Source organism: Erpetoichthys calabaricus, chromosome 6, assembly GCF_900747795.2.
Source record: "Erpetoichthys calabaricus chromosome 6, fErpCal1.3, whole genome shotgun sequence".
Lineage (NCBI taxonomy): Eukaryota > Metazoa > Chordata > Cladistia > Polypteriformes > Polypteridae > Erpetoichthys > Erpetoichthys calabaricus.
The window spans coordinates 158222328-158236053 of NC_041399.2; positions in this window are offsets into that span (position 1 = coordinate 158222328).

Sequence of the window (13726 nt, forward strand, 5' to 3'; positions counted from 1 at the left end):
CTTTTCTGTAAGCTGATAAAATTGTGTTTCTTATCAGTGTACATCAGGAAGTATATTACTGTCAGGTAGCTTGGCAAACACAATGGGCTTACATGATTTATATGTAACACTTGTAGTACTAGGGTGTTGTACCATGTTAGCCATTATGGGTGTACTGAGAAGTCAAGCAAAATGACATTTTATTGGCTAACTAATAAAATCCACTAATCTTTTTAGTTAGTCAATAAAAGGTGTCATTTTGCTTAACTTCTCATTATATCCAACACTTGCAAACTTTGCATCTGTTAAAAGGTGGGGTCTGGGGGAAAGGACTCTGGGATACAAGATTACAAATGTGGGAAACCCCTTTATCATCATATTCTTCCACACCCTGATGTAATATTAATGATTGTGCTATTGTTTCTCTGGCAGTTAGATATTACTCTTTAGTGCCATATTATAGTTCCCCCACTTTTAATGCTGAATTTATCTTAGAGTGAAGTGAATCCAAACATTTTCTATTAGAAAAATGATCTGCATATAGGGCAGCAATGACTACTCAGATTTCAAACACATTAGCCAGAAGAGTAGCTATTAAGCATTATCATATAATCCATTATTCATTTCCTTAAGCATTACACATCTTTAGCATTCAGGAAGTCAAATGCCACTTAATGGCTTTTTAAAAATAATTCCGAACTTCTATAGGCTGGGATATGAAGCAGACCAATGAGATGACTAGGAGAAAAAATAACAAAGATTGCATAGAAATGTAAAGAAACTGTGATACTGTATGTTGAAAACAAGAGCCCAAAGGACAACCTACCTTCCATGTGTTCTATAATTATACTTGATCCTGACATTTTGTTGCAATGATTTACATCTTTAAATATAGGTCCATTAGTGGTTCCTGCTTCGTCATAATTGCTGCCTGTGTAGGTGCCAAGAATAGGTCAGAATGCACTAATGACATACTTTAAATAAAATTATTGTGTGCCCCCTGAAATTATTTATAAAATAAGTATGAATATTACTTCTTGCTCAAACACAATAATCAACAGGCATCAATAAGCACAGTTGCAGTTTTTCTTGGGCCAACCCTCCATTTGCTTTGCTCCTGATCTCTTTCTCACATCATTCACATTATTTCCAAAGCCCCTTTAACACTGCTTTTTGAAACATTGTGTTTCATATTTTTCTTTTGACTTTATTTTTTTTATTTTGATTTTGTTTGGACAGACTGCTTTTAAATACATTGTTGCCTACTTTACCATATTCGTTTTTTGAAATGCTTTTGGTTATTCACTTTTGTTTGCTCTTAACCATGTCTCTTGACTATTAATATTTATATATTTGAATGTATCTTTTAATTTTGCATTCATTTTAGTCTTTCTTTGCCAAAGATTGGGTGGATACAAACAACAAACTAGCACTATCACTTTGAATGTAGTCGTCTAGCGCAGGTTAATTCAAAGACCAAAAATCACTGGGACACAAGGCAATCTCAAGGGTAAGTGTGATGCCATGTACAATTGATGAATGCATCTATGGACTGTTGTACATTTTGGAAGTTTAATAAATGACTTTTTATGAGTTATATTAAGTGTCATATCTCATTCCATCTCCTTATGATATCTGCCACAGGAGCAGTGGGAAAACCAAGTAGAGTGACTCCACAAAAAGGCCATGCCAAGGAAGTTCACTCACACCAGAATCTGCCCCATGAGATCAACAGAAGGAGCAGACAGGACTACTTTTTCTCATCATGTGGTCCAGGACTGTTGTATAAAAAGGAGGCACCAGGAGATGGCTAGTCAGTCCAGAGTCAATGATAAATCCACCTGGGAACAGATGTAAAGTTTACTTTTTGTGAGACCATGCCTCTAAAAATAAAATAATTGAGAGACACTAGCCAAAGAAGAACCTCTGGATTTATATGTTTTAGGAAGCAAAGATACATTTTTGGTGAAACAGAAAAGGCTGAATATACTGCCCCTTTCATGGAAGTAACGGAATTTTGAAATTTACCTGTGGTATTTGTCATTGCCTGGTGGTATTAAAACAATGAATTTGAATTGAAAATAAAGAGCAAGTAGTCAGTGAACTGCATAACAACCCTTGGGGTTGTGCATTTAAACTTACAGATTATAAATATTACTAAGAGAAGTATGCAAGACAAAATAGGAATGTGTGTGCAAAAAGGCAATATTTAAGTGCCATTTTCTTACATAAGTATTATTTCATTTGGCTTGTAATGTTGTTTTCCTTCCAATTTAAAATTCTAATTGGATAACCTAAGGGTTTTTAGATTAGATTAGATTATATAGAACAGTATTTGTTCCAACGGGGGAATTTGGCTTTTACAGAATCTCTTTAAATAAATAAATAGATAGATAAATATATATATGTACACACACAATATGATCTGAACACACACCAGAATGACTAAAAAGGAAGAAAATTTAAAAAGAAAGAAAAGGTCTGCTTGGCAGTCACAGTCACCGTGAGGCATTATGCAGGTGTTTTGCCATTGCTATAAAGGAGCTCCGGTAGCGATTCTTGACACACTTCTGCTGAATAATTTGATTGGCTGAATGTACTCAGTTGTCAGTGTCTCAGAGAAAGAATGTGCAGCATTGTTCCCTAAGTTTTGTTTTAATTCTGTCCTTTGCTACTACCTCCATGAGGTCCAGAGTGTGTCCTGTAACTGAGCCTGCCCTTTAACCATTTGCCAGGTAGCCTAAGATCTATTGCCGCAGCCATCTGATAATCCTGGCTGGTTTTCAGTTTTTAAAAAATTATCTGCAGACTTTTTGAGGTGAATTTACCTCTAATCCTCACGTCTGTGTACAGACCAACCAAGCTTTTGTGTATAATGTTCTTTCTCCAAATTTTCTAACATTTAGTTTTCTTTTGGCTTTACTAGAATTAAAATAAATATTGTAGGTAACACTCAGCAAATGAGAAGACATTCTTGTATAGTAAACATACCTTTGGAGAACACCTTTACAGCATCATTCTTATCAGATGTGTACACAGTTATAAAATATATAAAAATATAGACAGAACATGTATGAAAGGAACAAAGCAATTTATTCTGCCATTGTTTTACTACAATTTCTCAAATGTCTTCAGAGGACATTAGGACATACAAATTTATTAAATGTCAGTCAGTACTGTGTCACTAGATGGGAAAATTCAAGTTTCCATCCCTTCACAGTCAACCAGCTCTACTAGTCTTACAAATGTATTAACAAATAAGAAGCTGTTTACCTTTTTGACAGGTAATTACTGCAGTCTTCTTGATAAAAGCTTGCATTTCTGGAAATAACCAGACATATTTTTTCACTTGATGATTCGAATGTTATGCTTATTAGTTAGCTTTGTCCTCTATTCACTGTTTACAGTTCAGTAAATCTAAACGTGCATCCATTCACAATGATTCCCAGTGACAAACTGCCTGCTAATTAATCAAATCATGACAGAACCCTTTGAAAAGGGCCATTTAATTGAATGTCTTTGAAACGAGTCACATTTTATCTTTAAAACAGTCACTTTGGCTTACAGGTAATAAGAAAGGCACTTGTTTCAAGTTCCACTTTTGGGAACCCTGGAACAAAGCTTACTACCCTTTCTAAAGAAATTGCATTTTGAATTTATCAAAGCACCACCACACTGTGAAGGTGTCATTCCTTTTCTGTCAAAAACCCAGCACACCATCCTTTGCTCTGCATGAGATCAGTCCCCTATTTCCCATCAGTGGGAATACATTTGCTCACTTGTCACAACCAGATATCTCTTCTAAAAAAGTATCACCTTCTTTCTTATTTAGTACATTTCTGTCTGTTAGTGTCTTTATTATCTGCAGGTTATTAAAAAAAATAGCAATTTAAACCAAGATGTTACTAGGTGTATTTGATATTGCAACAAAAGAAAAATGTGATCTTGCTAGTTTGAAAAGAGTAGTGTTTGTGATCTGTTCAATAAATAAAATGTTTTAAAAAATCACTATAATGTGATGGATTTAAGCTGAATGGCTCTTGATTTAGAGACAACGGAAAGTAAAACATATCCTCTTGTATAAGCAGAAAAAATTATTGAGGTTACTCATTATTTGTAAACACAATTATTTCAGAATGCCATTTAGGGGACACAGAAGTAATTACTTCTCTATTAATTATACAGTATATCTATCACATGTAAGTGTGTATTGTTTGATTTTGATATACTTTATTAATCCCCTAGGGGAAATTGTCTTTTTTGCTTGCCCTTCTGGGGGTCAGAGTGAAGCTTCAACTATTATACAGTGCCAAGGAGCAATTTTCTTATTCAACGGCCCAACGGAGTAGAATCCTTTCTGGCAGTAATAAGATTTGAACCGGCAACCTTCCTGATACCAACACAGATCCTTAGCCGCAGAGCCACCACTCCATCCTATTAGAAGCCACCACTCTGCCCCATCGGTTCCATCACTCCGCTTATTATTTATTTATCACTTATTATTTAAATATTGTTTATTTGTATGTTTTTTATTTATTCATTATCATCCATATATAATTTCATTGATGTTTTACCGTGATTGTAATTACCTCTTTGACATATTGTAAAGCACTTTGAGCTACATCTTGTGTGTGAAAATGTTCTGTTGTTGTTGTTATTTTATCTTACGCTAGCATAATTTTTCACTCCATGGAAGAGCCTACTGTAAAATGGTGCCAAACTGGCCAGAGGTACATAAATACAAAACTTAGGAAAAAAAATACCTAATGATGGAGACATTCACATCGGCAGCAAATTAATACCTCTGCAAGGCAGTGTGGGTAGCCAGAAATTTAGATGTTAAGAAAAAGAATGTAGTTGTTAATTATGGGTGATACTGGCAAGTTTCACTTCACATACAGTTTTTCAGAACAGACACTAATATATTGCAGGTGATTTTCGCAATTGCAAAAAGTACAACTCACTTAAGTTTTTGGGGTGGAAAGCAATTAATATTGCTCTTGTAAAAAGTGGCAAGGTACTGTGACACATTGAGGACCTTCAAAACTTGACTGGATATTATATGTCTCATTTTATAGCAAAGACTTGGCTTAATTGTAACTAGTTGGATTTTGGAAGGAGTATTCAGTGACACAGATCTGTGCAGGCTGATTTTTTTTTCATAAATTAGCCTCCACCTGTAGACCTCTGCTTTGATGCCTTTCATTATTTCATTTTGTTTTTCACAGTTCTGCAGACGTGACCAATTATATTCAAATTAACATATAGTTTATCTTAATATATGCCTTTTGTCGATTTGTTGTTTAGCTATAATTAAGCCTTTAAATTATTATTTTTATTTTAATGTATTTATTTATTTAATGTTTTTGTTATGCTCTGTTTCCCTGTTTCCTAAGAGTACATTTACCTTTGTTCATACCTCATTTGCACTCTGTTTGGTTTACATTTAAGCAGTGTTAGCAGCATTTAAGCAGGACTAACACTACTAGAAGGGTTATTTCCTCACACATATTTTATGAGCCCTCTAGCCACACACCTGAGCTAGCAGCCAAGACCATCTGCTTTCTGCCCTTAAGTTTCCAGCCTTTCATATGTCTGCTACTAGCTTCCTTAAAAAAAGCAAAAAAATCAAACAAATAATGTATGTCATAAAACTGAAATATAAACCTTTCATCTTCCACAAACAAAAACATCTGAACCTTAGCTCACCCACTTGGAAGTAACCACAGAAGATGCTGCATCTCTCCCTCTCTTTCTCTCTCTCTCCCAGCCCTCCCTTTTGTCACTGCAGCTGCTCCTTGCACACCTCTCCTACTGTTGTGCAACTACTAAGGATGATTAGCTTTATACTTTTCCTACCGTTCATCTTTCTACTTTCCAGCAGTGACAGTGCAGTTGCTAGTCAAACCTAGGCTGACTTGCCTTAAAGCTAAATTCAGTAAGACGCAAGATCAGGAGGCTACAGACTGCATGCTGGTCCTGCCTCAAAGTGACTCTGATCAGCAGTGCTATACTACTCCAAATGACAAAGAGAAAGAGAGAGAGATAGAGAGAGAGAGAGAGAAAGAGAGAGAAGGAATGAAAAATTATTTTGTGCAGTTTTTAATGTGGAACATTATTGTAGGTTAAATTTCCCATGTACTCTCAGTACTATTTGAAGAAAAACAAAAATGGACATTTTACACAGAATGAGCCAAAACAAAGCAAAGGTTCAGTCTGAGATAACTGCCCATAAAAAGTAGCTTAATGAGAAAACCTAACCTGCAATCAAATAGAATTTTACTGAGGTGAGATACCTAAATGTTAGCTGCTGTTTCATTAAGATAATTTAACAAAACTTTTTTCCAAATCAAAGAGACAATGGGCCCAAACCTATTCCTTCTACATCTGGAACATGGAAGAAAACAACTAATTGCAGATGGAATACTAGTCCATCACATGGTCTACTCCTTCACATATCCAGACTGAGCCAAATCACAGTCAAAAATTGCCCTAACCTGCACAAACATGAGATACAAGAATGTACATGAGAAGAATGTACGTGGTATACATGGACAACAACTGAACGTTCAATTGAAACCTATTGGTTGGGTGGCCATTTAGGAGTTCTGTTCTTTTTGTCATTATTATAGTTATTCAATTTTCGAAAATGTCTGGTTTCTTTGTTGAATTTTTTTCAATACAAATTTGACCACAAAAAGAGAAAGCCATGACTCAGGGTCTATGGAAAACTAACCATTGCCCTACCTTGCCATCCCTATAATATCTGTTACTAATAATTTGAACAGAAAAAACATTTCTGTTTTTAATGCTCTTTGCCTTTGGAGCACCTTGTAGTTCATAACCAAGGATGGACTAGGTCAGATGTGGACACAGCAGCATGCTTAAGCTTCTAAAGTGGAAGACTAGGGCAAATGTTGTGTATTTATATGTACAGTAACGAGTTAAATTTATTTTGATCTTTAATTGACATTCCTGTTGTTGGTAATTTCCAGTAGAATGTTAGTGGGTGGGATTTTAGAGGGGAAAAGGAAGTTCTTCAAAAAGGTATTTTGTTCTGTTACTGAGAAACTGACAGGATTTTACAGTTATTAAAAACTAGTCAAGGATCATTTATCAACATCTGTGTAATCAATCGATATTATAGCAAGCGAGTACCATCAAACAAGTCTGAGGTGCAAAAGTGAAATGTGTATATTCATTCACAACAAAAAGGAAAACAGTGTTGAGAAGAGTGGTGCAATGAACTTTCTTCACTAAATAATTATCCCTAAAAACAATAGTGTGGAACATAAATATCAATTAATAAGTTCAATTAAATAAAGAACTACTGAACAGGACTGAGATACCGACAAACATGGTCCCCTTTCTGACTCTTTTACCTAGCCACCTTTGACACTACCATCTGGCATTCACAGAGCCCAGCTCTCTCTTTCTGTCACCTCCTTCAGTCACCGCAGGAATCCCCTGAAGCATTAATCACCCCTGCTTATCTCTTTCAACAGGTTGATCTGCTCTGGGGTAACACTCCATTCGTTTCACCATGGGGTACCTTCAATCAGCTCACTTTCTTTCTCTTGCATTGGAATGCCTTCATAATTCTTCTCTTTCTCTCTCTCTCTGTCTCTCTCTCTTTACCCTCATTTTCCTTCCTCCTTTTTTCCCTTCTCCCTTCACTGACCTAATCAGACCTTTTATATACTTGTGAGTATAGTTGCTTCCCTTGATGATCCATGAAGCACTAATGATGGATGGCTGCGCCAATCGTTCTCACACACGTGAATGAGTAATCAGTGAATTCCCCCATTGCCTATGCTCCAGGAATCCGAGCCGCACTATTTATAAAAATCTGCACTATCCCAATCCTCCACAGACCCATGACAGGCCATGGCATACTGTTATGCTGGTTGCTCTTATTTTACCTACATTAATAATGTCATTGTGGTTTTATATACAATAAAAAGCCTAAGGATATAGTGCATTTAAAAGTTTGTAAATTTACTCAGGATATAGTTAACTAGTGTTGATTTAAAACTCTTCATTTACAAAATTTACAAGTGTCCTAATAGATTTGTATACATGTAGGAATTTATTGTTTTTAACACTAAAGTTGTAAAACGTTTATGCTTTCATGTTCTCAAGAATGACGATGTAACTACCACATATATTTCACTGTTTAAAAAACTTGCTTTGGACAATAAGGCTGTTATCAGTTAATAAAAGATGAATGTTTTTTTCAACAAGGCTACTATTACCAGATGATGTTTATTAAATGACAGCATATTTGAATGTTTACAAAAAGATTAATATTCACAACAGTTTAACTTTTATTGTAGTAATTTTAGCTTGGTACTTCATTGTAAAAAATATAATTTGTTACTGATTGTGCAAACTTAAATGTGATATAATGAAAATATAAGGTATTAGATGTGAACCCAGCAAGAGTTTTTCACTGCAACAATGTCTTCAATATCGCACTACTGTATCTACAATCGAGTTTCACCCAGTGTCCAAAATGTGGCCAGAGAAGCCAGCTTAAAAAGCAACTGGCTATGCCAGTTAGGAACTCATTCAACTTACAACAAATACTGAAAAAAGCAAATGCAAAGCAAAAACTATTACAAGAAAAGTTCTATTCCTTTCAGAAAAGTTCTATTCCTTCCTCCAACAATAAGGTAAAAACATCTCACATCATTATATATTTTCAGTTAATATGTTAAACTAAACAAAAAAAATTTTTTTATACAACCAAGGGGTTCTTTCTGTTATAAAAACACCCACTCACCCAACAGAAATTTGGTTGTACTAATGTCAGGTAAAATTAATAAAAAAAAGATCCATCACACCTAAATTAGCAAGAATGATCTGCAGTGTGTAGTTAAAAGGATTTGCATTACATAAAAAGATCCATCTTTATTGTAAGACCTTTCAATGAAGTTTCTTTCAGCTATAATGTGGGACTCAAACATACATTTATACAATGTAGGAGTAAAAATGAAATAAAAATAAATGCTCGCTGCTAACTCAAGGTGGGCCTGCTCAGTGCCTTGTGGAAAGGGATGCAAGAAATACATTATTAACAAATGTTATATATATAAATACATTTTATTTGAAAAACAAAACACTACAACAGCTTACAGCTCAATCAGAGAAATAAGAACATAACAGATTCATAAAATGACAGATATACTTCAAAATCAATCCAATAAAAACAAAATTAGAAATAATATGGAAATCAACAATCAGCACAAACCCCGAACCCCACCCACCCTTAATAAAAAACAGATCAAAACAAGCTGAGAGCCCCATCTAGCTTAGTTTATCCATCCATCCATCCATCCATCTTCCTAACTTGCTTATCCAGAGCTGGATCACAGGGCTGCTAGAACCTATTGACTAAACAGTTAATAGCATTAAAGAGTTAATCACAGGGCCGGTGTGCTTATTTTGTAATTATATTGTGGAATTCTTGCCTTGCTTTTGAAAAATTTTGAACTGATCCTCTTAAAAAGAATTTGATTTTTTCCAATTTAAAATAATATAGAACATTGCTTTCCCACTGAGTTATAGAAGGTATATTTCCAGTTGAGCAAAATAAGTCAATGTGCTACGAATACGGTATAGTATAATAAAAGTATTTTCTAATTACACACTTTAATCCCATTTGATAGTATACCAAATGTCACCATTAATGTATTAAGCATGCTTTTATATCTAAGACTATCTGAAAATGGTAAGATTTTTGCTTAAGGCATTTCCAAAACATATGGCCAAGTGATGCTGGTGCTAGGTGACAGTGATCACAGGTAGGATCTTGTATGGATATGTGTTAGATAATTTTAATGAGATCTGCGATATGAGACCATTAAAAGATTTTTAGTTGAATTATGGCATGTTGGCACTTACTAAACTGGAATGTATTCTATGAAAGGCCGGATTCCTTTCCTTTTCTGAGATTTTAATTGAAAAGTCCCTTTCCCGTTGTTTCATAGGATTATTAAAGAGTAAATTGCTTCTTCATCCAGAATAGCTAGTGTCTTCTCAGATATAAATAAGGAAGAGAGGTAAAGAGTATTGGGTAGGCTGCTTCTAACAAAGTTTATATAATTTGTAGTTTGGAAATAAGTGTGAATCTGGGAAATTAAATTTGGAATATAATTGTTTAAAAGATGTAAATGTAGAATGAGTGTCTCACTTCCATGCAATTTCTATTAGTTAAATATTGATTAGCTAACAGAAATCTGAAAAAGGTGATTTTTATGTATAGTAGCAACACATAAGAGCTTTTCTGCCGAAGAATTCTTCTACGTTGCTACCATATTTTTATTAATTGGTGGGCGACTGGTTACTGGTAAATTGATAATAAGTAGTGTTGAAGCACAGAGCAGAGCTTGCAAAACTAGATTGAAGAAGATATAGAATTTATTTTCTATTGAAAACCATACTGGTGTATATTCATGAATTTCTGGCAATTTCAAATTTTTTTTTTGTTTGAATATTTGTAGCCCAGTAGTAAAACTAAAAATTGGATAGTGCCATGTTGCTGTGTGGTTTGGATGTGTGTAGGGTCTCCTATTTGCTGTGTGGCTATTTTAAATTCCAGATAAATAATGTTACAATTGACTCTAACTTCTTGAGTAAAAATGTGTTTATGTATATAGGAATGCTCTGGAACATACATAGCAGATTTGGGAGGATAACAAATTATATTTGATAAAAAAAGGACGCCTCTATCAAAAATTACTGCAGAGTTTTAAATCTACTGCATTATTTCATTCATCCATCTATACATTTCTGAAATAGTAGAAGCATTAAAAAGAAAACAGAAGAAAATCTGAATATTCTAAATATAGAAAAAGCAGAGTTTGAAAGTGTAATTGTTTGTCAATATTAAAGAAAAGTAAATAGTACCACCTGCGGTGGGCTGGCACCCTGCCCGGGGTTTGTTTCCTGCCTTGCGCCCTGTGTTGGCTGGGATTGGCTCCAGCAGACCCCCGTGACCCTGTAGTTAGGATATAGTGGTTTGGATAATGGATGGATGGATGGAAATAGTACCACATAACAGAGAAGTGAATTTTTGTTGATACCTGTGAAAGAAAACTTGCTAATTGGTGATGAAATTAATTTTTCATCAAGAAGTATGAAGCTTTATTTGATATATATAATGTTAACAAGCAGAGGCAAACCACAAAGTTACACAAGTATGTACATTACCATTTTACATTTTAAATAAGGTTTTGTAAACAGGAAGATATTTAATCTTTTGAATTAAAATTAAGCCAAAACCTTACAACAATGTTTCATCATAAAAAGAATGTTCCAAATGTAATCAATGATTACTTGATGTATAGGATCCTTTTTAACTACAGTATATTCTAAATTGATTCATCAAGACCCTCTTCATCATAGTGTAATCTAGTTTAGTCTTGCAATCTGATCTACTGTTACTATGGTAACCAACTGAAAGCTTTAAACCCTTTTAGCAGCCTACACTTTAAAGCCTTGAAATTGCTAGGCATGTTTTGATTTGCTGTAAGGGGAAGCAATTTCACATTTTTTTTTGTTTTTCCCCATTATAATCAATAAAATGTATTCCTATTAGTATTTGATGTGTTTATTTATTTTTTAATTATATTATGAATTCATTTGGGGTATTCTTTTAAATTTTCCCAGTCAATTTGTGCTCTCTTAAAATAGTAAAATAGTGTTGCTCTGTGAAATTATGGGGTCCCCGTCTGCACCACAAATTTTTTTTTTTTTTTAATATTTCCAGTGTACGGTGCTTCCTCTGCTTGCACATAATGAAACGTTGGTTTAAATGTTAATCTGAACTGTCCTAATATTGCCTCTTGCCAGGCAGATACCCTCTCACAATGCCCTGTTAAGTACTGAGTGTGATTACTAAGTGTGATTTACCACGTCTCACATTTGCATTTATATGTGCATTTTGCGTACTACTTGACTTAATTTTTGTTTTTAGTAGTACATTTTATCATTGATCATTTTGCAAATAAAAAAGAAATAGATATTTTTTATATAAGATAAGTCTGAATGTGTGAAGAATAATGAAACGTTGAAACATTCAAATATCTACCATAAACATAGAAGCTGTGGGCAACATGTTATCCATCCATCCATCCATCCATCCATCCATTTTTAATCCACTGAATCCGAACACAGGGTCACGGGGGTCTGCTGGAGCCAATCCCAGCCAACACAGGGCACAAGGCAGGAAACAATCCTGGACAGGGTGCCAACCCACCGCAGGACACACACAAACACACCCACACACCAAGCACACACTAGGGCCAATTTACAATCGCCAATCCACCTAACCTGCATATCTTTGGACTGTGGGAGGAAACCGGAGCGCCCGGAGGAAACCCACGCAGACACGGGGAGAACATGCAAACTCCACGCAGGGAGGACCCAGGAAGCGAACCCAGGTCCCCAGATCACCCAACTGCAAGGCAGCAGTGCTACCCACTGCGCCACCGTGCCGCCCAACATGTTATCACAATACTTAATAATGATGCCTCATAGTTACAATGTCATGGGTTCCAAATACAACATTTATTTATATAGCATATTTTCATACAAATGATGTAGCTCAAAGTGCTTTACAAGTTTATAAGTTTATAAAAACAAGAAATATAAATTTAAAATAAGATTAGGCAATACTAAATAACAAAGAATAAAGTAAGGTTTGATTGCGGGGAGGACAGAAAAAACAAAAATAAAAATTCCAGAGGGCTGGGGAAAAAGAAACAAAATCTTGCAGGGGTTCCAAGGCCACGAGACCACCCAGCCCCCACTGGGCATTCTACCTAATGTAAATTATCCAAATGAGTCCTCATGGTTTTCAGGATTCACGTGAAAGAATTAGATGATTATGGTCATGTGAACATCTGACCTTCAATCCATCAATATAAGGACTGCATGGTGCTTTGATTAGGTGGTGGTGGCGCAAATCGCCACTACAGAAAAATCGGAAAAAGAACAGCAGTGAAAGTAAGGATTAGTACAGATTGCGGAGCTATGATAAAAATTATATTCAATATTTCAGGGTTACACTAAAATGTAGCTATGAGAAAGCCATGTTAAAACAAAGGGTTTTTAGCAGTTTTTTAAAGTGATCTATGTTATTAGGCTGGCAAATTTGTATCGGTAAGCTATTCCAGATTTCAGGGTCATAACAGCAGAAGGCTGCCTCACTGTTTCTTTTAAGTTTAGCACTTGGAATTATAAGCAGACCCTCATTTGAAGATCTAAGGTTATGATTTGGAGTGTAAAGTGACAGGCATTCCGAAGTATAGGATGAAGTGAGATTATTTAATGCTTTGTAAACCATAAGCAGTACAAACTCTGACCCCTCACCTTGGACTGGATTAAGGAAGTTTGAGAATGCTATGTTATGCCACTGTAGCCTGACAATTATGGAAAAAATCAAATATTTATCACACTACTGCAGCAGAACTGCTGTAGTATACAACACAATATGCACAAATTATGTAAAAGAAAGGAATGGATGAAATTATATCACATTGGTGACCAGAGGTTTCTGGTTGCTTTCAGATTTTTCCAGGGATGCAGCTCTCTGTGCCTTGGACACTACCACATTTATTGGCAGCAAATTAGCATTGTTTTAGGTTTTTTTTTAACTAATGGGATTTGACAATCTTTGATGAACTATTCCATGATCACATCAATGGTTCACAGTTCAAACCCACCATTAATGTAACTACAG